The sequence below is a fragment of the Dipodomys merriami genome, unplaced genomic scaffold (assembly GCF_024711535.1).
Source record: "Dipodomys merriami isolate MVZ:Mamm:240054 unplaced genomic scaffold, mDipMer1.0.p SCAF_6, whole genome shotgun sequence".
Taxonomy (NCBI): domain Eukaryota; kingdom Metazoa; phylum Chordata; class Mammalia; order Rodentia; family Heteromyidae; genus Dipodomys; species Dipodomys merriami.
This window is the reverse complement of record NW_027206179.1, coordinates 38,383,450-38,402,427: the sequence shown is the minus strand read 5'-3', so window position 1 is coordinate 38,402,427 and position 18,978 is coordinate 38,383,450. Positions and strand designations below refer to the sequence as shown.

General features: G+C 39.4%; 1 protein-coding gene across 9 annotated transcripts in view; it reads left to right on the top strand.

Moving 5' to 3' along the window:
• Positions 1-18,978, top strand: part of LOC138814051 (LIM domain only protein 7-like) — a 193,392-nt gene that overhangs the window by 69,284 nt on the left and 105,130 nt on the right. The gene's annotated exons all lie outside the window — the stretch shown is intronic.

Genomic DNA, 18,978 nt, shown 5'->3' with positions numbered 1-18,978 from the left:
CAAGATGAGTCTTTGGAAATAATTTATAATGAAATACTATTGATAGATAATTTTCAAAAAATTTAGAATTCCTTAAAAATCAGAACATTGAAGTTTATAATTTGAGGGGTGCGGTTGTGGGGCCTGAACTCTGGGCCTGGGCGCTGTCCCTCAGCTCTTCAGCTCAAGGTTAGCACTCTACCACTTGAGCCACAGTGCCACTTCTGGCTTTTTTTTTTTTTTTTTCTGCTTATGTGGTGCTGAGGAATTGAACCCAGGGCCTCAGGCATGCAAGGTAAGCGCTCTACCACTGAGCCACCTTCCCAGCCTGAAGTTTATAATTTGAATATAAAAGCACACTAATAAGATCTTCGGAATAGTCACAGTGGTTATAATATATCCCAGAAACTTCTGTTTGGCTATTCATGTGTTCACAACTGTTAATGGCATGAATAAGTATAGACAGCTGTACCAAAATTTCTGGGCTTTCAGGAGGAAAGAAGAGCTCACCCAATCTTGACAGGGATAAGTTTGGCAAATTATTTATTATTGGAGCATGATAGGACAGAATAGCGGAGAGAAGAGATGAAATATTTTTAGTCTATAATAGAGAATATATGTCAGCATCAAAACAGTTGGTTCTAAAGTTATTGCGTCCTTCTCTTTATTGTCTATCAGTCTATAGGCAGCTGAACTTACGTTTTCATTGGTCTCATTTATTTAGGCAAAAGGCTGTTATAATACAAACACATACACACTCATTTTTCTAATAATATAGTTGGGCTATATTTGCTATTTAAGGGATATGAGTTAAAGGGACTTTATTTGTGAAGTTTTTCTAGGAGGAAACATTTAGTTTAATAAAATAAGTTTTATATGAGAATGGATTTTATTAAGGAAGCTTCATGAAAGTAAAGGTTTAAGTTATATTGAACTATGTCTTTTCAAGTGGCTTCAATTATTCTTTGATTGCTTAATTAATACTCTGTGTGTGTGTGTGTGTGTGTGTGTGTGTGTGTGTGTGTGTGTGTGTGTGTGTGTGTGTGTCTGTCTGTCTGTCTGTCTGTCTGTCTGTCTGTACTGGAGCTTGAACTTAGGTCCTAGAAACTATTCTGTAGCTTTTTACTCAAGGTTAGCACTTTACCACTTGAGCCACAGCTTCTCTTCCTTCTTTCCAGGCTGGCTTTGAACCCTAATGCTCAGAGAACCCTAATGCTCAGATTTCAGCCTGCTGAATAGCTAGGATTAAAGGCAAGAGCCACTGGTACCTGGCCAATATTCAACATTTTGATTGCAAATGGTCTATTCTTGGCTCAGTCACATGTGTTTTAAATAAAATTAGTCTTTGATTTCAAATGCCCTGCATAACTGAAATGCTTAGATTGTAGTGGTTTGTTATTGTTGGCCACTGTAGATTTTATTAAATTTTCTGATTGTTTGATTAGATGCAAACACAAGTGTATTTTATTTTTAAGCTTAAAGACTTATTCAGCTATTTCTATTTCAAGCATCAGAGATGCTATCTAGTTTGGATTATATTTTTAGAAATGAAAATGATATGTATGTCTGCTATATTAAATTGGATGATTTTTTCAAAATATAAGATACTGTAGAGTGTCTGACAGATATCCAATGAATAGTCTCTTTCAATAAATTATAGGTTGAGGAGTGTACTAGAGGAACAAATATGATTATGAACTTGGAATTCAAAGTTGGGGAAGGGCAACTGCACAAAGAAATTAGGAAATGAGCAAGAAAATCCCACAAAATAAATGTGTTACAGAGAACTATAGTAGATGAATGTTTCAACAAATATTAAACATGCATGAACAGTTGTAATAGGACTATAAAGATGAATGGTTAAAAATTTCTTTCTTTTTAATTTTTTTATGCTAGTCCTGGGGCTTGAACTCAGGGCCTGGGTGGGTGGTGTCCTTGAGTTGTTTCTCCTCTTACCCTTCCCCCACCCCCAAGGCTAGCTCTGAATGGCTACAGCTCCACATTTAACTTTCAGTTTTTTGTTAGTTGTGGGGCTTGAACTCAGGGTCTAGGCACTGTTCCTGAGGTTTTCTTGCTCTTGCTCTACTGCTTTGAGCCACAGTGCCACTTCTGGTTTTCTGGTGGTTAATTGGAGATGAGAGTCTCACAGACTTTGCTGCTTTGACTAGCTTTGAACTGTTAAAAAGGAAGATGTCAGGGACTTAATTTTGACACTTACTGAAGAAGGATAAACAACCTGAGTCAGATTGATTATTAGTAGTCTACAGACTACTACTGATTTTTGTATATATAACACCAGCACAGTGGCTGATATATGTAGGAGATCAGGGTGTGTGTGTGTGTGTGTGTGTGTGTGTGTGTGTGTGTGTGTGTGTGTGTGTGTGTGTGTGTGTGTGTGTGTGTGTGTGTGTGTGTGTGTGTGTGTGTGTGTGTGTGTGTGTGTGTGTGTGTGTGTGTGTGTGTGTGTGTGTGTGTGTGTGTGTGTGTGCGCGTGTGCGTGTGTGTGCGTGTGTGTGTGCGTGTGTGTGTAGGAGATCAGGGGTGTATGTGAGTGTGTGTGTGTGTGTGTGTGTTTTGTGCTGGTCCTAGGGCTGAACTCTGGGCCAAGGCACTGTCTTTGAGCTTCTTTAGCTCAAGGCTAGCTATCTATCACTTGAACTATAGTTTTTTGGTGTTTTATTTGGAGATAAGAGTTTCAGTCTTTCCTGCCTGGATTGGCTTCGATCCTCAGATCTCATCCTCCTGCGTAGCTAGGATTACTAGTGTGAACCACTGGCACTCAAGGAGTTTTTAAGTGAATGAATGAACAATATTTCCGTTGTGAAAATTAATAGATTTTTGTATTGGACTTTGATGAGTGTGCAAGGTTGAGATGTATCTTCAATCCCCCAAAGAAAAATACAAGGAAGTTCTAAACCTCAACATCACAATGTGACCTTGGGGAATAGCATTGTTGCAAGTGATGTAATATTAGTTAAGATCATATTGGGGTGGAATGGTCCCTAATCTCATAGGACGTATGTCCTTATAAAATGATAGTTGTATGGAATCTTATGCACAGGAAGAATGCTATAAGAAGAGGCTGGACTGATGTATCTATAACTCAGGAAATGCTGAAGATTGCCTGGGAACCACCAAAAGCTAGGAGGGCACAAAGGAGTTTCCCCTGTAGGTTTCCTATGGAGTGTGCTTTGCCTTGATTTTGGGTGCCTATCCTCCAACATTGTGAGACAAGTGATCTCAGTTTTAAGCCATCAAGTTTGGTGTGCTTTATTATGTTAGATAAGCCTATGAAATTGATATTTGTAAGTGAGAATTTTAGTTAATACTTGCTTTGAAAAATGACCCCTCAACTTTAAAATGATTTTACGTCCCCTGGAAGTTTGCAAAAAGTTCAGAGGTCCTTGTTCACCCAGTTTCCATCCGAGTATTCCCCTTGAGTCACTCTAGCATGGTATCAAAACTATGTAACTGATGTTTGTAGAGTCCAAAGGCCTTAATCAGATTCCATCAGTTTTACATGCAGTGAATGAGTTTGAGGGACAAAGTATAAAAATGATTTCAAGTCAAGTGAAGACTATTTTATCTTGGGGATTTATCAGAACCTTTCCCATTAATCCAGTGTTCAATCTTAAACATTGCTGTTAAATTCTACCTGGCTACTACTTTATTTTGGTCTCTACTAGGAGACCTTTTGTGTTTTGTTTTTGGGTCCTGTCGTGGGGCCTGAACTCTGGGCCTGGGTGCTGTCCTTCAGCTCTTCAGCTCTTCAGCTCAAGGCTAGCACTCTACCACTTGAGCCACAGCGCTACTTCCGGCTTTTTTCTTTTTTCTTTTGTGGTGCTGAGGAATCGAACCCAAGGCCTCAGGCATGCAAGGCAAGCACTCTACCACTGAGCCACCTTCCCAGCCCTGCTTTTGTGTCTCTTAGTTGAGCTCCCAAACAAAGACTCTGTATAAACTAGGTTACACCCACCTTTTCACAGGTCATAGGTCACTATAGATGAATTCTTTAAGAAAATAATTGTCTTTGCCAAATGGCATGTGGCCAAGGGTATTGATTTCCTTTGGCTCATTCAGCTGAGGTATGATGGTTGGAGTGGGTTCTGTGAAAAGCTAATTATGTAGGGTAGATACACCTAGGCAAGTCAAGCACAGTAATGATTTTTGTGGAGAGGCATAAGCTAAGTGGCTGTGGAAACCCAAATCCTCCCTTCCATGATTCTTTTCTAAGTGTGTTTTATTATACTTTTCCAATTTACCTCAGCCATGACATACCATGTATATTTGGCTTTGAAGTCAAGACAATAGGTTTATTCTTATAGATGGACCTATAGGAAAGACAGTGGGGACTGTTCCCATAGCAATGATATTCCAGACCTGTTTACATGATAGAGAAATACCTTGAAAGCTTTGCACAAAACATTTATGGGATTATTTTCTCTGGGAGAGTAGTCACTAGGTTCTCTTGTATCTGTTAGAGATAGAGATTTTCTCATTTGAAAAAGTTTTATTTCCTGAAGAAATAGATTCTCCTTACCTTTTCTCTTCTTTCTGTTCTTTACAAAGCCATGTTTTTTTTTTTTAAAATCTAACCCAAAAGTTTAACATCCAGAAATTAGCTGTTGTCAAATGTGTATTGAACACCTTGAAACTCAAAACTAAAACTTTATCCAGGTAGTAAAGAGAGCTATTGAAGCAGAATAATGTTTATATTTGATATGTTAGTATGCCTGAAATACAATCTGTGTAGAAACATCAAGGAAGTTATTAACCTCAGTCTTATAGTTCTTTTGGACACCTAGTAATATATTTAGGAAAATCAAGCACTGTGGTCATTTGGGTAGATATGAGCAGGTATTTCTATGGGCTGTCTCCTTGTGTTTTGTGAATCTTTACCAGCAGCCCTGATGTCTATTTACCAGGTGATGGAGGTGTACTCTTTTCCCACCATTTATAACAGCTAAAACTGGCTTCTAATTTACATGGACTGAATAGATTTGGTTGATTTCAAATTTTCCATTGTAATTTTCAGTTGAAAAGGAATGATCATTTCAGAAAATTTGGTTAGAATAATTTGTTTGAATATCTATGTCTATCAGTGGACTCAGTAGAAAAATCTCTAGCATATTCTCATTTGTATTAGATAGGGGAACTAATTTGGATGTCATTGCTGTTGAGTTATTCTTTTGGATTTAATGCAAGGAGTAAAATGTATTGGTTGGACATAGAGGCTGGGAAGGTTGACTCTGAATTCAGCAATGCTGTGAAGTGTAGGAAATGGTCAAAGATCCAGGCTGGTTTACTCAGTTGTGTGTGTTAATTCCTCTTACCTTCTTGATGGCTGCTTCAAAAAACAAGACACATCTGTATGTCCATTTGTGCACCATTTTCCGGAAGTTACTTCTGAGTTTTTCCATCTTCTCTTTCTCATATAACAGCAAAACAGTGTTTCCCATTCTGTGTTGAAATCACTGCCGGAACATCTGGTTGTTCTCTTCAGCAGCTATGGAAAATGACCCAAACAATCTGTTATACAATTGAGATGATGTACCTAGGTCTTGCCATGTGCTTCTCTAAAAAATATTCTTACACAATGACCTGAGTATCCCATTTTTACTTCTAGGCATTCAGGGTAAATTAGTGGGTGCTTTCCACAAATAAAACCAAAGTGTGAGACCTTAAGACAGAGTGTTTTTGAGAAAAAAGCCTGATTCTGTGTCCTTTTCTTATCTGGATTGAAATAAGAAATAGAATTATAACCACTGTTTTCATTCAAGAATAGTACTTTTTTGGGTAGGAGGCGTGAATGAAAATGGGTGAAGAAAAAAAATCCTAAAGTAATACTAGACTGTGATTAGGACACATATCAGGAAAGTATAGATCATCAGTTGCTGAAAAAGTGGCAAGGGTTGGGTTGTTCTGTGCTGGGTCAATGCAGCATGTGTCTTAGAGAAAGCCAACATCAAGAGGTAGGGACATTGGTGAATATATTTGAGTTTTCAGAATACAAACATTAAAAACAAGGAAAACATTGAAGATGGAAGGGTTGATCAAGACGTATTTTACTCATAAGTTGATATTTTGAATGGAAAACATTTTGTATCTATCTATCATCTATCTATCTATCTATCTATCTATCTATCTATCTATCTATCTATCTATCTATCTATCTATCTATCTATCTATCTATCTATCTATCTATCTATCTATCTATCTATCTGAGCCAGACACTGATAAGTCAAGCCTGTAATCCTAGCTACTCAGAATGCTGAGATCTGAGGATCTTGGAGCAAAATCAGACTGGGCAAAAAGTTTGTGAGACACTTAACCTATAGTTACCCAGAAAAATGAAAGCTAGAAGTGGAACTGAGGCTCAAGTAGTAGACCTCCTGGAACAACAACAACAACAAAAAACAACTAAGGGATAGCATCTTGGGCCCTGATTGCAAGACCCCTTATCAGCACAAATAAATAAACAAATAACAAAGCGAACATTGATAACAGGTGGTTGTACTCAGAGAGATGGCAAGAGGGTAGCATGTAGCCAGTGTAAAATTACTGCATAAATATGTGTCTGTTTTGTCTTGTCATTTTTTTATGATTTTGTTGGTCAACTTGAGGAGACACCTATTTAAAAAAATTTGGGAGGGGCTGGGAAGGTGGCTCAGTGGTAGAGCACTTGCCTTGCATGCCTGAGGCCCTGGGTTCGATTCCTCAGCACCACATAAGCAAAAAGAAAAAAGCCAGAAGTGGCGTTGTGGCTCAAGTGGTAGAGTGCTAGCCTTGAGCTGAAGAGCTGAGGGACAGCGCCCAGGCCCAGAGTTCAGGCCCCACAACCGGACCCCCCCCCCAAAAAAAAAACAAAAACAAAAATTTGGGAAAGGCTTCTGCTCTGTAAATCCTCTTGATTCATACACGTTTGTGCACTTGATTGTTTCGCCAATAAGAGCTACATTCTTACTGGCTGACTGATCACTATATTCCTCACCTTCTGATGGATAGATGCATGTCTACCTTGTAGGGTATGGAGGGTGGATGGGACAGTGCTGAGGTGCCTCCAAAATCATGCTTCTTCCTCGAGTTTAACTGTGCTTTTATCTTGAAATTTAGTAATTCTTTGCATTTGATAAGTAACAAATAAAGAAGGCATGGTGTTTCCATGAATTTCCATGTTATTTCTCACAAGCCATTGCCTTGAAACAATTTTATATTTATTGTAGCTTACCTGAATCAAAGATGGGGTCTTGTCATTATTACCCCATTTTTGGATATTAATAGTGAATATTAGAGGCTACCACTAAATTTCATTAAAATTGCAATGTGGAGCTTCAGTATTAAACTAAACTGAGGAAATGCTTTATTCCCCAATGGTAAGGTGAATTTCATTGTATAACTTTGGCTTGAACTCTAAAAATTCAAACTAACCTTACCTTACTAGATTGTCAGTCTCATTGTTTACTTAAACAAAAACACTTAATACAAAAAATATGGAGTAAATTTTTCAAAAATAAAGATATACAGCACTATAAAATTACTGTTTTGAATGTATTATGCTTTTATCAGAAATTATAGCATGAAAACCAAGCATTTTCTAAAAATAAGATCACATTTCTCATTGAAAACAGAATTTTCCTTGGTTATATATTAATTTAGATGATCATTTGGTAATAAGATCTTAGATAATATGATCTCTTGGAATTTCAGCGGATAAGTTATCTGTATTTTGAAGTAGTCTGCTATTATCCAATATCAAATCTGGCTAGTGGAATGGGGATTCTGCACTGGATTTCTCTCAAGGTGAACAAATATTAGATATAAATGTCTGAAAATGTCTTGAGTATCTTAAGGCTTCTATATAGATGGTATATAAATAAGCCAAGGATGGTTGAGTTATTTATAAAAGACTTTTGGGAGATTTCCTCAAGCCATCTTATCTCTGCATTTCTCCCACTCCCAATTGAAGATAAGAGTCACCAAGAGTGGAAACATAAAAACTCAGCATCAGCCTGGAAGCTGTTTCTCTCATCCTTGGTGATTCAGTGTTGCAGAACAGGAAACTCTTGTATTTCTATCATCACTTTTCATCAGAGCGCTGGCACAAGGTTAGGAACACTTCCCCTAGAGTTCCCAACTGCTTGTTTGAAAATCTGAGAGCAACATTTATATGCCAAGTTTCAGCCTTGAGGGCAACCTTTTTTTTTTTTTTTTGAACATTAATGAATTAGAATCACTAAAGCCACATTATAATTGATTTGGAAAGTTAAATGTAATTGATTAAAAATTGATTCAGTATGTGTGTGGGATTGTATCATATGCAGCAGCTTCATAGATAAAATTGGACCATTTCTTTTAAGGCACTTTTTATTATGTAGAAATAGGAAAAGGAAGAACAAGTGAGTTTAAGTACTAGAATTCATCTGTTTGGGTGGTTCAGGTCTGTAATCCTAGCTACTCAGTAGTCTGAGATCTAAAGATTATGGTTCTAAGCCAGTCTTGCAGGAAAGACTGTGAGACCCATATCTCCAGTGAACCACCTAAAAGCTGATAGTAGCATTGTGGGTAAAGTGGTAAAATGAAAAGCTGAGGGACATCATCCAGGCCCTGCGTGTACTCCCAACCCCCCCCCCCACCCCCCCCCAAAGAAATAGTCCCAGGTGTAAAACTGAAAGGAGCTATTGGTCTTTTGATATATGTGTAAGACTTATTAGTGACCCTCCTTTCCTAGAGATGTTTGTTGCACATCCAGTATGTATTGGGGACTGTTCTTGCCACTTGAGATCCAGCAAATGGGTCAGAGAAAGCTCTTTCCTCATGGAGTTGACATTCCATAGATCAATAAATCAATTACATACTGAAAGGTGCCAGTAAGTATAATGAAGAAATATCATACCTGTTCATGGAGAAGATAATGTAAATGCACAGAGAAGGATTGGGTGTGTTTGAGCAGCATTTCACAGCAGATGCTCACACACATTTCTTTGCACAATTAACACTGAGAGGGGATGGGGGCAGATAGGGATATTCCAGACTGAAGGAAGAGAAGAGGGGCATTGGCCAGGAGGACTGGGGATACGACTGCCAGAGGAAGAGGGAGAGGTAGGTGGGAGAGGCTGCATGGAGTTTGTGGGTAGACTGCATTGTCCTCAGAATATGATGAGGATCCATTAGGTTATTTCAGTTTAATTCCTTGTTACAGTGTTACTGGTTGTCTGTGATGATGGGTGCACATATCCAAATATATTAGGAGAAAAACCTCACTGAATTCTATACTTTACATGGGTGAATTGCATGGTAGATGAGTTATATCTCAAACGTAAAAATAGATCATTGTTGGTGTGTAAAGAATATACCAGAGGAAATCATGCAAAGAAAGAGAGCCAGTTGAAGAATAATTTCAGTGATTGTGATGGCGGGTTTTGTGTGTCAACTTGTGACATTGGTTGCCCAGCTATTTGGGCATCTTATTTTGGGTGTGTTTGTGAGGGTGTTTTTAGATGAGATTAACATTTCAATCAGACTAAGAGAGATTACTTACTCTCCCTAAAGTGGGTGGGCCTCCTCTAATCAGCTGAAAGGCCTGGTAGTACACTCTGCAGCTAAAAAGACAGAATGCTTCTTCCAGCTGGTTTTTCCTGCTTTTGATCGGAACTGAAAGACCAGCTCTTCTTCTTGAGCCTGCTGCCTTTCTGACTGGATTAATCTCTTGGCTCTCAGGCTATCAGACTAGAACTTGCTTAACCCCGATCTTGAGACTTCTCAGCCTCTGTAATTCCTTATAATAAATACCTTTCTATAAGCATCTTATTGGTTCTGTTTCTCAGGCAAGCCTGGATGATACAATCATCCAGGCAGGAGGGGATGGTAGCCTCAAGGATTGATGATGAGAAGTGGTCAGATTTTCCATAGTGTTTGATGGTAACACTATACAGGAGTTGCTAATGGATTGAGAGAGTATTGTATAAATACAGGACAGAGGAGTGTTGGTGGGGCAAGGAAAGAATCAAGAGCAAACCTGCACGAGATGAGGTAGTTTGCAAAAGATTGCAGTTTGGCAGATGTCAAAAAAAATAAATGAGTAATGTTTTGCCATTGTTCCCTGCAGCACTGGAGAGAGAGAGAGAGAGAGAGAGAGAGAGAGAGAGAGAGAGAGAGAGAGAGAGAGAGAGAGAGAGAGAGAGAGAGAGAGAGAGAGAGAGAGAGAGAGAGAGAGAGAGTGTGTGTGTGTGTGTGTGTGTGTGTGTGTAAACCAAGAAACAAGGTAACCGCTGGGAGTTCATATTGTCTACCCAAAACAAAATGTTCTAAATCAAGGGATTCTTGGGCTGTTTCCTGGGCAGTGCAGGACACTGCTAGAGATGATATGGTTTTGCTCAGTTTTGCTTGGCTTTGCACCATTATTTGTTTTTAAAAGTTGAGACAGCATGTATGATTTTGATCAAGTGATTACTACTGGCCTTTCTTGAAGAAGGGCAATCCTGACTTACATTCGCCTATAACATTATGTTGTGTCTTTGAGGCAGAATGGGAATTTGGGTTCCTTGATCTCTTCTGACATTATACCCATTCAACTCACTTGCTAGTGTTTAATCCCTCCCCGTTCACTCCCCTTTTCCCCTCCCCCCTCACCCAGGCTAGACCTCAGGGCCTGAGTGCTTTCCCTTAGCTGTTTTTCTTTTGCTCAAGACAGTTGCTCTACCTCTACTTTGATATCTCTAGGACCTAACCTCAATAATAGGGAGTTAAAAAGTACAGCAAAGTGTGAGGGATTATTATTTTCTGTGGATGGGAGGCTTTGTTTATTAAGGAGTCAATCACTGAGTGAAGGGTTAAGCTATAATGTGCTTCATTGATTTCTTCCACCCCTATGGCTTCTGTGCTTTATATCAGCCCTAATTTGTTCATTAATATTTGTAGAAAGATGTTTTATACTTGGTTGCATGATGGTAAGTCAATACCAGTTTGGCTGGTTTAAGTACAAATGAATAAAATATTGATTTAAAAATTGATTTGGATGGGCCCACGTCTCCCAAGTAGTATTTACCAAGAATAGATTTTATCTATATTTTTGTTGACAAAAGGCCACAGATGTGGTCTACATACATATGCTTACACTTTCTGCCTTGATCCATGACAGCTTACTGACAAGATAACAAGATTTGCAATTCAGACTCTTCTGTACCCACTTTATTTTCTTCCAAATTCCATCAACCTGCAGTCAATTTAAAGACACAGGTCATCCTCCAACAACATGAAGTCATTGTCACCAATGCATGATCAAAGGTGGGAATGTACCCACACCTGCAATAAGAGACCTTCATTGACTAAGTGAACTCATAGTATATGCTGCAAGCTCTGACAGTCACATTATATCCCTTAAAAAATTGACATACATGCACTGCAGTCCTCACTTTATAGGATCAGTAATATTAGTGAGCCTTATATAATATGGGCATTGATAATTGTGCAGCTGGCTTTACAGATGTTTCAGGCGAAGAAAGAGGAGGCAGTACATAGGCCCTTGCCTTCTGCAGGCAAAGTTGCTGTGATAGGCAGAAAAATGGGCCTCAATGATGTTGAGGACTATTTGATTGTAATCTATAGTAAAAATCTTACAAGACCGGAGAATAGTAGATGAGATTAAGGTTGCTAATCAGTTGACCTTAGTTGAAGAGAACACCTTGGATGGTTGGAGTGGGCTTGTTGTAATCACAAACATCCTTAGGGTGGAAAGAGGAACTGAGAGAAAGAGAAGAAGATGACAATGTAAAGACTCAACCTACTTGTTCTGGGGATAGAGTGCTGGGACCGAGAGCCAAGAAATGTAAGTGGCCATCAGGAACTGGATAAGCAAAGAAATGGGTTCTCTCCTGGAATACAGCAGGAAGAATTGCCCTGTGGGCACTGGATTTTAGCCCCTTGAGACTGTGTAGGCTTCTGACCTCCAGTGCTGTTAGGTAATAAAATCGTGTAGTAACAATTTGTTACAGCAGCCAACAGGAAACTAATATAGGGGTGAATAACACCGATTAAAGAATTACACTGCTGTATTTGATTCTGAGCTCCACAAGTTAATGGATGACCCTGGACAAGGCATACAATCTTGTAATCTCTAGTATTTGCGTGCATAAAGTGGGAACAATGGGACTTCACAGGCTTTTTGGCAAGCACTTGGATAAGGCAATTTGCTTAAAGTTCCCTAGTAGGCTACCTGGCATAAAGTAAGAACTCAACAGATAGTAACCTGGGAAAACTAGCTAATCAGGTTAAAGGGCCAGTTGAGATAACACCAGATTTGAAATATGAGCTTGGTGCCCATGGCTAGCTACTTAGGAAGCTGATATCTGAAGGATTATGGTTTGAGGTTAGTCCGAGCAGAAACTTCAATAGACTTCATCTCTAAAATAACCAGCAAGAAGCAGGGCCAGAAACATGACTCAAGTGATAAAGAGCCTCAACTTGGCAAGCCATGAGGCCCTGAGTTCAAATCCTGGTACCCCAAAATAAAACACCCCAAAACAAAAACATAAAAAACGCTTTGTGAGGCACAAGATACAAGTGCGTGTGGGGACCTTTGGAATCCATGAGACAGGAGACCTGTCCAAGTAGCTGCAGGGCCTGTGTGTGGGAGAGATAAAATTCAGTGCCCCTGGGGCTGGGAAGGTGGCCCAGTGGTAGAGCCGCTTGCCTTGCAAACATGAGGCCCTGGGTTCAATTCCTCAGCACCACATAAGCAAAAAGAAAAAAGCCAGAAGTGGCACTGTGGCTCAAGTGGTAGAGCACTAGCCTTGAGCTGAAGAGCTGAGGGACAGCGCCCAGGCCCAGAGTTCAGGCCCCACGACCAGACCCCCCCCCCCAAAAAAAAAAAATTCAGTGTCCCTTGAGGAAGTGGGTTTAGGATAGACGGAGGGAGTATTTCGATTTTTATGACATAGAAATAATTAAAAGCCTGGTGGAGCAGCAGATTCCTGGGGTTAGAAGAGTTTGAACTGGGATTCATCATTTGTGGTATGATTTGTAAGGGGAGAGGGTTTGCAGACAGGAGTTCTAGTCCCCAGCTGTCTCTCAAGGGATAACCATGTCATTTTCCTTCCTTAAATTTGCTTCCTTGCTTTGTAAGACTCCCTCAGCAGCATCATGACGTGTTTTTTTTTTTTTAAAGCCCTCATTTGTTTAACTTTGGATTATAGAACATGGATAATTTGAGGACAGAACTTCTTAAGCATCTATTTCAGCACTTTTTTCTTTCTTAAAGAGTAGGTGAGTTATAGAGTGACTTCATTTGTGCTGTAAGGTTTAATTTGAGTAATATGCAAAACTGTCACTTAATTCACGCTGTAGTTTGACAAAGCCTGTCATTGCTTCAGTGTAGTGAATGGTAATAAGCAAAGTTAATAAAGCATTTCAATAACTACTTTGTACCAGAGCTCTCAGCCCTCCTTCCCTTGGCTTTCTGCTGCCCTGACTTGCCAATTCTCTGCCTTGTTCGGTGGGGTGGTTTCTTGCTTTGCTGTGCCAAGCAGTACTGGCAAAAAAAATCAATCACCAAGCTGTTGGCATCCTTAGGGTGTGTAATCTCCTGGCCCCTCTGGTGCTGCTTGGCACTTTCTTTATCCTTTCCTGATTGATCGCTGTTCCTGTTTTCATGTTACTGAGCTTCCTACTCTCCTTGTCCTTGAGCTAGTTAATCACAATGGCTGAGTCTTTTCTTCAATAGCCAAGCAAAACTTCATACAAACAAACAAACAAAAATAAGCTATTCAAGGTGACTCATGCTGGTAATCCTAGCTCTTGGGAGACTGATTAAGTCCTGCTAGGGTTTCATAATGTGGTTCTGTCTCAACTGAAACAACCCAAAGATTGAATCTCCATCCATCTTTTTCTTACAAATAACTGAAACGTGGGATTTCTGATGTATGCTGACATATGTTAGAGTCATAAAAATGTAGGGGTGGAAGTTGATGGACTATATTTATTACTTTCTCTGACATAAAACAGTGACTGAATCTGTCATCAATAATAAGTCAGAAAGCAAGGACTAGCTGATTAAATTGGGACTTAACTGTTCTCTTAATAGAAATCATAAAATTCACATGCAAATTTGATTACATTTTCGTTACCCTGATAGTTTGGAATTGCTTTAGAGTAACTTGGGGCTGAGTGAGCCAGTGGCTTATGTCTGTAATCCTAGCAAGTCAGTAGGCTGAAATTAAGAGAATTGAGGTTTGAAGCTAATCTAAATAGAAAAGTCCTTGACTCTTATTTCCAAAATAACCAGCAAAAAGTCAGCTCAAGGCATGGTTCACATGGTCAAGTGCCAGCCTGACAAGCAAGCTGAATGAGAGCCTGAGGCCCTGAGTTCTAACCCTATTACTGGCAAAAGAAAACAAAACAAAAAGCAACAATAACAACAACTCCCCCAAACAAAGACTTTCATCACTGTTAATGCAAGAATGGGATTCATGTATTTGGGGGAATAGTCAATTGAATGGTGAGTTTTGTATTCTCCAGGTAACTTTTTTTGGCTGGTCGTGGTGCTTGAACTCCGGGCCCTGGGTGCTGTCCCTGAGCTCTTTAGCTCAAGGCTAGCGCTCTACCACTTAAGCCACAGCGCCACTTACAGTTTTCTGGTGGTTAATTGGAGATAAGTGCCTGGGCTGGTTTTGAACCGTAATGCTCACATCTCAGCCTCCTGAGTAGCTAGGATTACAGGCATGAACCATTGGCGCTTGGCTCCAGGTGACTCTTATACACACTAAGACAAGCACTGCTGTGAGTCTAATTTGATACTTTGTTCCTCCCTTTATTTGCTAAATGCCTGTTGTCTCCAAAAACTTACCTGGGAGATGATATTTCAGTGTGAGCTAGGACTTAGTAGGTCAGGGCTTCTGAGGGTTAAGAGGCCCCATGGTGAGGAGCCTGCTGCTGGTCTGTGGCTCTGGCCTGGAGCATCGAAGTGGCAGGGCCATAGCAGCCTCCCCTGAGGGCCAGCTGTATGCTCCCTCTTGTGTTTCCTGTGGTTGAACGGGAATCATTATTCTAATGTACAGATCCAGTTGAATTTCTCTGCTCTTTTCAAGGGATGTCAGTACAGTCTCTGACATGTCCCTGCTAACATTTTTAGGATTGTTAGTTCCAGAGGCATCATAAATAAGAAATAGAAGTCACTGATCTCTAGGCTGCTGCAGAAATTGATCTACATCATGATGTACTTAGGTTCAGGGGGGATATTCTCTCTCTCTCTCTGTGTCTTTGTCTCTCTGTCTCTCTCTGTCTCTGTTTCTGTCTCTCTGTTTCTGTCTCTCTGTGTCTGTGTCTCTGTCTCCCTCTCTCTCTTGCTCTGTCTCCCTCCTCTCATCTTAAAGAAGATATGGGCCCTTTCTGGGAGACCTGGGTCAATGAGATCATGAGAAAAACATCTGGTTGACTAATGAGGAGAGCTTCTGGTGATGTGTTTGGGGAGCTTTGGTTTAAGCTTCTCATGGCTCCCAGGTCACACCCTTGAACACAGCTTCACTCATTTTCAGAATTAGGATTTGACTTCACGCTAGTCTTTTGTAATAAATCACATTATTAGGCCTGCCTCTATGTAAAGGACTCCTATTTATTTATATTTATTTATTTATTGCCTATCCTGGGCTTTGAACTCTTTGGGCACTGTTTCTGAACCTCTCTGCACTCAAGGCTAGCACTGTACCACTTGAGCCACAGCACTACTTCTGGTCTTTTCTGCTAATGTGGTACTGAAGAATTGAACCCAGGGCTTCATGCATGCTAGGCAAGCACTCTACCACTAGGCCACATTCCCAGCCCTTCTATTTATTTATAATAGTTCTAGACCTGTCCACTCAGGAAACTTTTACAGAAATGGATCTAATTGGCAAATGATTTATTTATTTTTTTAAATGCAGGTGCTGAGGCTTGAATTTAGAGTCTCCCATTCTTGCTTGGCTTTTTCACTCAAGGCTGGCATGCTACCTCTTGAGTCATACCTCCATTTCTGGTTTTTGGGGTTAATTGAAGATAAGACTGTCACAGACTGTTCTACTCAGGATGCCCCCAATCTGCCATGCTCAGAGCTCTACTTCCTGAGAAGGGAGAATTACAGGCTTGAGGCTCCAGTACCAGCCTGGTTCAATTTTATGAGTGAATGTTTCCATATTTATTGTTACATTAAGTACTATGATGAAAAAAGTATTCACTCAAGTTATTGGAAGTCAGATTTGAAATTTTTTTATTAAGGTGTTTATTTTTGGATCCTTCAGGTATAAGTGAAAGTGACAGCAGGAATAGAGCCACAGAGGTGTAGTATGCTTTAATGAAAACATAACTTTTGCATAATAAATGGCTTGTAAGAGAGAAAAAATCTGGAGTCTAAGCCATTTATGTAAATTAGACTATATACAACATTTTTATTTTATCTTTTAAATTTATTTCTTTCGCAGTACTGGAGTTTGAACTCAAGGCCTTGAGCTTGCTAGACAGGAGGTCTACTACTTGAGTTATATTCCCATCCTTTTTTATATTCATTTATTTTTCGAATAGGATCTCATATTTATACTCAGGCAGGTCTGGACTGTGATTAATACTTCCCACATAGCTGGATGACAATTGTGAAACACTACACCTAGCTTTTGGTTTGTTGACATGATATCTGGGTGTTCTGAACTTTTTGCTTAGGTTGGCTTTGAACCTCTATCCTCCTGATCTTTATTACCTGTCTAGTTAGGATAACAAGTGTGAACCACCATGCTCATATATACAACATTTTACAAAGGACACTTATATTTTTAAACACATTGGAGAAGGAACCTTTCAGAAATAATTGGTTGAATTGAAATTCACATACTATAAAATTAACCATTTTAAAGTTAAGAATGTAGTGGCACTTTGTATATTTGCAATCTTGTATAGCCACTAAACATTTCACTATTTCAAAATAAAATCTTCTGATCATTAAGTAGTTTCTCCTCCAGGCATCATCCCCTGGCAACTGCCAGTCTGTATTCTGTCTCAAAGGACTTAACCCATTTTTGAGATTTTGTAGAAATGGAATATGTTACACACAGTGCTAGCTTTTTATTATTTAGCATGATGATTTGGAGGTTTATCCACGAGGCAGCCTTTCTTTGCATTTCATGACTAATTTGATGAATAGTAATTTTGGGTGGCTATCCTATATCTTCTTTAGCCAACATATAAATATTTTTTTCTACCTTTTGTCTTTTCAGTTCTTTAGGTATTCTAAGTGAACAGGAACCTTTTCAAATTGTTCCTCCACCTCCTCTTCTTCTTTCTTCTTCCTGTTTGTGTGTGTGTGCGTGTGTGCGTGTGTGCGTGTGTGTGTGTGTGTGTGTGTACTGGAACTGGAGTTTGAATTCAGGGTCTTGTGCATTTGTTCAACTTTTTTGCTTAAGGCTAGAGTTGTTCCACTTGAGTAATGCTTTCAGTCCTGCTTTTTGCTGGTTAATTGGAGACAGTGTCTTTCAAAATTTGTTGTCCAGGCTGGCCTTGAACTGCAACCCTCAAATCTCAGCTTTCTGAGTACCTAGAATTACACATATGATTTCTTGTGTCAAGCTCCCAAATTATATTTTAAGATTAAATATTTCTCATGGGCTGTAAACCTAAAATATTGTGAGTGGAATGTCTTGATCTGGGCTTCTGAAATGCAACAGCTCTAAGCATTTTTCTATTATAACTTAAATGATAATACTGTATTATTTATTGTCAAAGAATTAAGGTCAGCTTCCAAAGCAATTCTTAACCTTCTGCTATTTATTCTCCTATACTTAGCAGTTGTACTTAATTAACTAGGTGGTCAAGTTCATTGTACATCTTCAAGTGAGATTTCCAAAGTGTTAAAATGTCTAGATTGCCCTTGCTAATAATAATAAAAACAAGAGGAGAGAGAAAGTGAAGAATACTGATAGGATTATGAGAATTGACAATTATCCAGTCTCTTGAGTCAGTTGGAATTGGGAAATAGTTTTCAGACATAGATCAAATTCAGAACATTGGCAGGAAAACAAGATGTAATGATGAGATTGAAGGTGTGGTTGTAAAATCTTTTAAGTTCCTAGAAAGATTGAAAGTAGTGGTTAGGAGATCGCAGCCCAGCAATATGGCTTCCAGGGTGTTGTTCCTCCTCCATATCAGAAGACTACAGTACAGAGAGACTTTCTCTTGAGATCCATTGGCACAACTTTTGGGCAATGCAATGAAGTCCAGTAAGATTCACAGATCTATAGTGTCCTCGAGAGAATTGTACTTACCCCAAACACTGCTAGCTTAGACTAAAAGAGACGGAATTATAAAAGTAAAAGAGGTCTTTACGTCCCCCAAAATTTTACAGGAAAGATAGGAGAAAGCTGAGACTGACACTGAGAAAGCTGCTGACATAGGCTGTGTTTCAAGGAAAAGGGAAGATGAGTTTTTAGGAATGGAAAAAAAAAATGTAGAGAGCCAAACCAGAAATCACGAAGAACTTTTCCCTGGCTTACAGCCTAATGAATAATGGACAGTTTATGCTGCGCCAAATTTCAGAATGTGACTCCTGTGTCTTTCCTTTACCCACAATTTGACCTGGTTTGTGATTATGATATATCCATCCCAGCATAATTGGCTGCGAGTAGAAGGGTAAGTAAATAATCTTTACTTCCCTGCTATCAGGTTGTAGTCAAGGCCTATACTTACAGAATTATACCTAAGGAAACTCATATACTACTCAATCTGACTTAGATGATGAAGGTCTGGACTTCGATGTCACTTTGTAACAGAATGAGAGTTTCAGGGACCTTAGCGTTCATAAATTTTGCATGTAGACAAGACATGAGTTATTGGGGTCCAGAGAGAAATATAGTAGTCTATCCTCAAGTACAACCCCAATGATTGTCACTTGTGTAGCCTTCTATGAAGAGGCTAACAAATGACACTGAGCAAGATGCATGGCAGTCATCAATTGAAATGTGGAATCAAAGCCCCTTTGTACAGCTACAA